The sequence below is a fragment of the Delphinapterus leucas genome, chromosome 1 (genome assembly GCF_059928025.1).
Source record: "Delphinapterus leucas isolate spDelLeu-1000000601 "Yukka" chromosome 1, BTC_Dleu_Yukka2, whole genome shotgun sequence".
In the NCBI taxonomy this organism is placed as follows: domain Eukaryota; kingdom Metazoa; phylum Chordata; class Mammalia; order Artiodactyla; family Monodontidae; genus Delphinapterus; species Delphinapterus leucas.
In genome coordinates this window covers 133,368,856-133,376,524 of record NC_143129.1, presented here as the reverse complement: position 1 = coordinate 133,376,524, position 7,669 = coordinate 133,368,856, and the positions used below count along the sequence as shown (strand labels likewise).

The 7,669-nt window shown below is 37.3% G+C and overlaps 1 pseudogene; it reads right to left on the bottom strand.

The window, feature by feature from the left end:
- Positions 1-2,062: 2,062 nt before the first annotated feature.
- LOC111178319 (small ribosomal subunit protein eS1 pseudogene) lies at positions 2,063-4,464 on the bottom strand (annotated as a pseudogene).
- Positions 4,465-7,669: the final 3,205 nt, after the last annotated feature.

Sequence of the window (7,669 nt, the reverse complement as noted above, 5' to 3'; positions counted from 1 at the left end):
TTCATGTAGTAGGAGTTAAAGAAGGAAAGATCCATGTGCTTTGTTTCCTGGAGGGAATTTGAGTTTGACCTTGAAGAAAGGATGACATTTATCAAGATAAAAGTAGGCATTACAGGTGAGTGCCAGTGGAAAATGACTAGAGCAGATATTATTGAGTTTTGAGGGAGGGATTGCTTTCTAGAAACCCTCCTCTTACCTCACCACAGATTTTACTCCCAAGACAATGAGAAGTGAATAAGGAAGCATCACAGCCCTAGGGATCACAATAAGAAACAAAAGCAGATTCAGGAGGTGTTAAGGCATACGTATGGTATGTGGAGGGTGGGGAAGGGTAGATACATAGTTTAGGGGTTAGGGAAATATACAGTGTGAAAGAATAAAAATAAACAAAGATGAGGTCCAAAATATGGCTATACTTTTAGTGACTAAGATACAATGGAAATTAAGGGAATTAAGGTCATCGGACTTGAGAAAGTCAAGGAACTGTGAAGTAGGTATGCTGGATGATGGAAGGGATGCTGAAGTCATGAATAATAAGGACAGGTAGTGAGATAAAGAGGAGGACTGTGACACAGTTGCTCAAGACATAGAGGAAAGTTTGACCTGGAGTTGATCTGGGGTTGACAAAAAGAAAAACAACTAAAGTGGGGGCAGGCAGGCAGGATGGACCTAGAAGCTATTTTTGGCAATGGCAGCAAATGACTGACACGAAGCCGAAATGGGGAACTAAGAAAATGCCAACCCCTCTTCACCTAGTGAGTTGGGGATGAAGGGTAGGGCATGGGAGAGGGAGATGGTCTCCAGTAGAGTGGACATGGAGGAAAGAGAAAATATGTCACTAAAGGAAAACTAGGGGTGAGTTTAAGCAAGTTGATGCTGAAGTTTGACTATGGGCACTTTTGTCAACCATTGAACAGAACATCTAGACAGAACACTGAAAGGGCTATCAGAGGAGAAATTGAAGTTGGAGAGAAAGGATGGGATAGGGCTGGATAAGGGTGGGTCTGTAAGAGTATCTTACTTGCCCTTGAAAGACAGCTCAAGCGGTAACTCTTCTTGAGAGCTTTCTCTGCCTCTCCTCTACCCCAGGTGTCCCTCCTCATGTCGCCTTAGTGCTGAACATTCATAAATGGATATATTGTAATTCTTGGTTTGCTCATCTGTCTCCTCCCCTGTGCTAGAGGTTTCTTGAAAGGTTTATGCCTCTTTCATCTTTGTGTCCCCAAACTTGACACAGTGCCTGGGCATAGATAATTTTTAACATTTCTTTGTTGGATGAAGAAATGAAGAAATGTGAATGTGGTAGTGACATACACCCTTAACACATAACCTCTTAAATTAACCCATCTCCTGCTTATGCCAATGTTTGTTAGCCTGGCTTTCTGTCAGTCTCTAGAAGAGCCCTGTCCAATAGAAATATAATGTGAGCCACAAAACTGAAGCACAGGTATAATTTTAAATTTTCAAGTTCACACACTATGGAGAAACAAGTGAAATTAATTTACTAATATTTTATTTAACCAAATGTATAAAAAGTTTATCATTTCAACATATAATCACTATAAAAATTATTAATGAGATATTTTAGTTTCTCTTTGTTTTGTACTCTCTTTAAAATCTGGTGTGCATTTTACACTTACATCACATCTCAATTCACATGAGGCACATTTATTTTTAATTTTTATTGAAATATAGTTGATTTACAATGTTGTATTAGTTTCAGGTGTACAGCAAGGTGATTCAGTGTTTTATATATATATGTACATTGTTTTATATATATGAACATAAAATATATATATTTACATATATATTCCTTTTTAGATTCTTTTCCATTATAGGTTATTGCAAGATATTGAGTATAGTTCCCTATGTTATACAGTGGGTCCTTGTTGGTTATCTATTATATATATAGTAGTGTGTATATGTTAATCACAAAGCCCTAATTTATCCCTCCCCCCCACCAGCTTTCCCATTTGGTAACCGTAAGTTTGTTTTCTATCAGACTAGACACATTTCAATTGTGAAAGAGGCACATGTAGTAGTGACTACTGTATTAGAGCAGTTTTAGATTCTAGAACATACCTAGTTCTTTCCCTTTTATAAAAAAAATCACAAATAAGCTATTTTATTTGTCACCATTAAAAGTCTGAATTTTAAACAGATTCTTGGACTGGTGACTCATATCCATCAGCTCATTCGACCTTAACACCTGTCTCATCTCCAGTAGCTTTTCCAAGAACTATCACCTTCACCATGAAGCTCCAGAGTTTTCCCAATTCAAATTTGGGCTTCTTCAGCATTTTTACTTTTCTAACAAAGAATCATGGAGCAGATAAATATATTGGCAAGCTTTTCCTATGCCTTTTCCAGTGATGTCTGGAATCAATTTATTGACTACCTCTTTCAAGTCATTTATTTGTCTGCTCCTCTTGGGTCATGATTTCCATCATCTTCTTCCAGATTAGGAGGAACTGTCGGTGCTGGGCATAAGAGGTCTTCTGAATCTGATTGCTGCATTTTTTAGTAAAATGCACACAGAATAGATGAAGCAAATAACCATGGGTAGTCTTCATATCAACATGAACTTCAACCATGTTCTGCAATTTTTTGACCATGGAGCACATTTTGTCACAGGTAAGACCCATGCAATGGAAATTAGTTAGGCAGTTTTTGCCCTGAACATCCTCAATAATTAGCTTGAATTTTCTAAATGCAACTTCATCACTCTGCAGATCAGCAAGGCTCACTTCAAAAACATGACCCTTGAGGTCATCAGATGCAATTTTGGTTGCTTGAGTTCTCGTGATTAGTGTTTTCCCAATATTTCTTATATTGAACATAGCTGGTGCTTTCACATCATACCAATCTTTCTTAGAAAATGGGTCAACCACTTTCTTCTTGCCCCCTTTGGCCACCTTGTGTAACGTGCTTGTTCTGGCCGACTGCCATAGTACTGCTCAGTGTTCTCTACCTTCTGATGGCCTCTACACCTGGAGGGTCCTCTGCTTGGATTACTCTTCCTCTAGCTCTTTTAAAAATATATACTTTTGGATAAATCATTGATAAAAGATTATTCACACATATAATGTGCAAACAATATGTAAATATTCACATATATATAATGTATATTCATAGTATAGAAATTAACATAATGCAAGTTTATTTCTTGCACATTCAAAGTCTAATGAAGAACACACGGCCCGCCTCAGGCTGGTGCAACGTCACTCCAGTCTCTGCGACCGCAGGCTCACCCCGCATTCCGTACCCCTCCCTCCCCCCAGCCTGAGTGAGTCAGAGCCCCTGAATCAGCTGCTCCTTTAACCCCCTCCTGTCTGAGTGAAGAACAGATGCCCTCAGGCAACCTACACACAGAGACGGGGCCAAATCTAATGCTGAACCCCGGGATCATTGCGAACAAAGAAGAGAAAGGGAAATTTCTCCCAGCAGCCTCAGGAGCAGCAGATTAAATCTCCACAATAAACCTGATACCCTGCATCTGTGGAATACCTGAATAGACAACGAATCATCCCAAATTGAAGAGGTGGACTTGGAAGCAACTATATATATATATATATATATATATATATATATATATATATATATATATATTTCCCTTTTCCTCTTTTTGTGAGTGTGTATGTGTATGCTTCTGTGTGTGATTTTGTCTGTATAGCTTTGCTTTTCCCATTTGTCCTAGGGTTCTCTCTGTCCATTTGTTGTTGTTGTTTTAGTATAGTTTTTAGTGCTTGTTATCATTGGTGGATTTGTTCTTTGGTTTGGTTGCTCTCTTCTTTCTTTCCTTTTTTTTCTTTAATTACTTAAAAATATTTTAATAAATATTTTTTATTCTAATAACTTTATTTTATTTTAATCTTCTTCCTTCTTTCTTTCTTTTTTTTTTTTCCTCCTTTTTATTCTGAGCTATGTGGATCACAGGCTGTTGATGCTACAGCCAGGCGTCAGGGCTTTGCCTCTGAGATGGGAGAGCCAAGTTCAGAACATTGGTCCACAAGAGACCTCCGAGCTCCACATAATATCAAATGGCGAAAATCTCCCAGAGATCTCTGTTTCAACACCAAGACCCAGCTCCACTGAACAACGAGCAAGCTACAGTGCTGGACACCCTATGCCAAACATCTAGCAAGACAGGAACACAACCCCACCCATTAGCAGAGAGGCTGCCTAAAATCATAATAAGGTCACAGAAACCCCAAAACACATCACCAGACGTGGACCGGCCCACCAGAAAGACAAGATCCAGCCTCATCCACCAGAACACATGCACTAGTCTCCTCCACCAGGAAGCCTACACAACTCACTGAACCAACCTTAGCCACTGGGGGAAGACACCAAAAACAACAGGAACTACAAACTGTCAGCCTGCAAAAAGGAGACCCCAAACACAGTAAGTTAAGAAAATGAGAAGACACAGAAACACACAGCAGATGAAGGAGCAAGGTAAAAACCCACCAAACCTAACAAATGAAGAGGAAATAGGCAGTCTACCTGAAAAAGAATTCAGAATAATGATAGTAAAGATGATCCAAAATCTGGGAAATAGAATGGAGAAAATACAAGAAACGTTTAGCAAGGACCTAGAAGAACTAAAGAGCAAACAAACAGTTATGAACAACAAAATAAATGAAATTAAAAATTCTCTAGAAGGGATCAATAGCAGAATAACTGAGGCAGAAGAACGGATAAGTGACCTGAAAGATAAAATAGTGGAAATAACTACTGCAGAGCAGAATAAAGAAAACAGAATGAAAAGAATTGAGGACAGTCTCAGAGACCTCTGAGACAACATTAAATGCACCAACATTCAAATCATAGGGGTCCCAGAAGAAGAGAAAAAGAAAGGGACTAAAAGAATATTTGAAGAGATTATAGTTGAAAACTTCCCTAAAATGGGAAAGGAAATAGTTAATCAAGTCCAGGAAGCACAGACAGTCCCATACAGGATAAATCCAAGGATAAACATGCCAAGACACATATTAACCAAACTATCAAAATTAAATACAAAGAAAAAATATTAAAAGCAGCAAGGGAGAAACAACAAATAACACACAAGGGAACCCCCATAAGGTTAACAGCTGATCTTTCAGCAGAAACTCTGCAAGCCAGAAGGGAATGGCAGGACATATTTAAAGTGATGAAAGGGAAAAACCTAAAACCAAGATTACTGTACACACCAAGGATCTCGTTCAGATTTGATGGAGAAATTAAAACCTTTACAGACAAGCAAAAGATAAGAGAATCCAGCACTACCAAACCAGCTTTACAACAAATGCTAAAGGAAATTCTCTAGGCAGGAAACACAAGAGAAGGGAAAGACACACAATAAAAAACCCAAAACAATTGAGAAAATGGTAATAGGAACATACATATCCATAATTACCTTAAATGTAACTGGATTAAATGCTCCAACCAAAAGACATAGACTGGTTGAATAGATACAAAGACAAGATCTGTATATATGCTGCCTACAAGAGACCCACTTCAGACCTAGGGATACATACAGACCGAAAGTGAGGGGATGGAAAAATATATTCCATGAAAATGGAAATCAAAAGAAAGCTGGAGTAGCAATTCTCATATCAGGCAAAATAGACTTTAAAAGAAAGATTATTACAAGAGACAAAGTAGGACACTACATAATGATCAAGGGATCAATCCAAGAAGAAGATATAACAACTGTAAATATTTATACACCCAACACAGGAGCATCTCAATACATAAGGCAAGTACTAACAGCCATAAAAGAGGAAATCGACAGTAACACAATCATAGTAGGTGACTTTAACACCCTACTTTCACCAATGGACAGATCATCCAAAATGAAAATAAATGAGGAAACACAAGCTTTAAATGATGCATTAATCAAGATGGACTTAATTGATAGTTATAGGACATTCCATCCAAAAACAACAGAATATACTTTCTTCTCAAGTGCTCATGGAACATTCTCCAGGATAGATCATATCTTGGGTCACAAATCAAGTCTTGGTAAATTTAAGGAAATTGAAATCACATCAAGTATCTTTTCCGACCACAATGCTATGAGACTAGATATCAATTACAGGAATAAATCTGTAAAAAATACAAACACATGGAGGCTAAACAATGCACTACTTAATAACCAAGAGATCACTGAAGAAATCAAAGAGGAAATCAAAAAATACCTAGAAACAAATGACAAGGAAAACACAACAACCCAAAACATATGGGATGCAGCAAAAGCAGTTCTAAGAGGGAAGTTTATAGCAATACAATCCTACCTTAAGTAACAAGAAACATCTCAAATAAACAACGTAACCTTACACCTAAAACAATTAGAGAAAGAAGAACAAGAAAGTCATCAGAAAAAAAGTCATCAGAAAAAAAGAAATCATAAAGCTCAGATCAGAAATATATGAAAAAGAAATGAAGGAAACGACAGCAAAGATCAATAAAACTAAAAGCTTATTCTTTGAGAAGATAAACAAGATTGATAAACAATTAGCCAGACTCATCAAGAAAAAAAGGGAGAGGACTCAAATCAATAGAATGAGAAATGAAAAAGGGGAAGTAACAACTGACACTGCAGAAAAACAAGGATCATGAGAGATTACTACAAGCACCTATATGCCAATAAAATGGACAACCTGGAAGAAATAGACAAATCCTTAGAAATGCACAACCTTCTGAGACTGAACCAGGAAGAAATAAAAAATATAAACAGGCCACTCACAAGCACTGAAATTGAAACTGTGATTAAAAATCTTCCAACAAACAAAAGCCCAGGACCAGATGGCTTCACAGGCGAATTCTAACAAACATTTAGAGAAGAGCTAACACCTATCATTCTCAAACTCTTCCAAAATATAACCAAAGGAGGAACACTCCCAAATCCATCCTACGAGACCACCATCACCCTGATACCAAAACCAGACAAAGATGTCACAAAAAAAGAAAACTACAGACCAATATCACTGATGAACATAGATGCACAAATCCTCAACAAAATACTAGCAAACAGAATCCAACAGCACATTAAAAGGATCATACACCATGATCAAGTGGGGTTTATCCCAGGAATACAGGATTCTTCATTATATGCAAATCAATCAATGTGATACACCATATTAACAAATTGAAGGAGAAAAACCATATGATCATCTCAATAGCTGCAGAGAAAGCTTCTGACAAAATTCAACACCCATTTACGATAAAAACCCTGCAGAAGGTAGGCATAGAGGGAACATACCTCAACAAAATAAAGACCATATATGACAAACCCACAGCCAACATTGTTCTCAATTGTGAAAAACTGAAACCATTTACACTAAGATCAGGAACAAGACAAGGTTGCCCACTCTCACGACTATTATTCAACATAGGTTTGGAAGTTTTAGCCACAGCAATCAGAGAAGAAAAAGAAATAAAAGGAATCCAAATCAGAAAAGAAGAAGTTAAGCAGTCACTGTTTGCAGATGATATGACACTATACATAGAGAATCCTAAGGATGCTACCAGAACACTACTAGAGCTAATCAATGAATTTGGTAAAGTAGCAGGATACAAAGTTAATGCACAGGAAACTCTTGCATTCCTATAAACTAATGATGAAAAATCTGAAAGTGAAATTAAGAAAGAAACTCCCATTTACCATTGCAACAAAAATAATAAA